Source organism: Neopelma chrysocephalum, unplaced genomic scaffold (genome assembly GCF_003984885.1).
Source record: "Neopelma chrysocephalum unplaced genomic scaffold, ASM398488v2 Primary Assembly neopelma1_91759, whole genome shotgun sequence".
Classification (NCBI taxonomy): Eukaryota; Metazoa; Chordata; class Aves; order Passeriformes; family Pipridae; genus Neopelma; species Neopelma chrysocephalum.
Genome location: NW_020920529.1, coordinates 1 through 1488, shown reverse-complemented (window position 1 = coordinate 1488; position 1488 = coordinate 1). Strand labels below are relative to the sequence as shown.

General features: G+C 68.0%; 1 long non-coding RNA gene across 1 annotated transcript; it reads right to left on the bottom strand.

The window, feature by feature from the left end:
* Positions 1-1439, bottom strand: LOC113980026. Its single transcript, XR_003538043.1, has 3 exons — positions 1381-1439; positions 505-605; positions 1-25 (listed from the first exon to the last, which is right to left on the bottom strand). It is a non-coding gene; the product is annotated as an uncharacterized LOC113980026 (long non-coding RNA).
* Positions 1440-1488: the final 49 nt, after the last annotated feature.

Below are 1488 nucleotides of genomic sequence, written 5' to 3'. Positions count from 1 at the left end.
GGAGCCCGGAACGGCGCAGACGGAACTGGGCACGGGCACGGGGGACACAAGGGACACTGGTGACATCAGGGACCCCAGTTCCCCCCAGTGCCTCCCCAGTTCCCCCCAGTGCCCCCAGTCCCTCCCCAGTTCCCCCCAGTCCTCTTTCCCCTCTCCCCAGTCCTCCTCCAGGCCCTCCCAGTGCCCCCCAGTTCCCCCCACTCTCTCCCAGTTCTCTCCCAGTCCATCCCAATGCCCTCCCAGTTGCTCTTCAGTATCTCCCAGTCGTCTCCCAGTCCAGCTCAGCCCTCTCCCAGTTTCCCCAGTTGCCCCTCAGCCCCTCCCAGTCCCTTCAGTCCCCTCCAGTCCATCCCAGTCCCTCCCAGTCCATCCCAGTCACCCCTCAGCCCCTCCCAGCGCTCTCTTATCTCTCCCAGTCCCTTCCCACTCCATCCCAGTTGCCCCTTTGTCCTGTCCAGCCTTCTCCCAGCCCCTCCCAGTCCACCCCAGTATCCCCAGTCCCACCTTCTGCTCGCGGTAGCGCCCGTCCCGGAGGCTGTTCCCCAAATCCGCCGCCGATTTCCGCTCCACCACCACGTCCAGGACCAGCTCCCGGGGGGCGCGGCCTGGGGCGGGGCCACATATGGTCACACCCACACCATAGGCCACGCCCACGGGTCACACCCCAGAGCGCAGACTGGGCTGTGCTGGGGGCGGAGCCACTGCCAGGCCACACCCACCATGAAGGTGTGGTTTGGTGTTGGCCACACCCACCCGTCTGGGGGGGGGTGGAGTCAGCACCGGGACCCTCCCTGAGGTCACTTCCGGGGGTGGAACCAACCCCTGGCCCCGCCCCCAAGGGACACACCCACCACTCCAGGTGGGCGGTGGCAGCACCTGGACACACCCCCTGGGCATGTCCATCGATCCTGGCCCCGCCCACAGACACACCCATCGATCTTGGCTCCACCCACCCACCCCACCCGGTTCCATGTGGGAGGAGCCTGGACATGGCCACACCCCCCGGGTACACCCAGCCCAGCTATTGGTTGTTGTGCTCTGGGGGTGTGGTCAGCCCCTGGTCCCACCCCTTCAGGCTCCACCCCCTCCCCACTCCACATCTGCTGCAGCCCCGCCCCCTTCAGCTCCACCAATCGCCCTTTGCCCCGCCCTTTCCTTTGGCCACACCCACCCGTGGGCATGTCCCTCCCTTGGCCCCACCCCTTCCCTTGGCCCCACCCAGCTCTGGGCAGATCCCTCTCTATGGCCCCGCCCCTTTCCTTTGGCCACACCCACCGGTGGGCAGGTCCCTCCCCTTGGCCCCATCCCTTCCGTTCGCCACACCCATATGTGGGCAGGTCCCTCTCAATGGCCCCACCCCTTTCCCTTGGCCACACCCACCTGTGGGCGGGTCCTTCTCCCGGGCCACCCACAGGAAGTCCCCGACGTGGAGGCGCCGCAGGAGCACCGGGACCCCCCGAGCCCTGAGCAGGGCCGGGACCCCCCCCC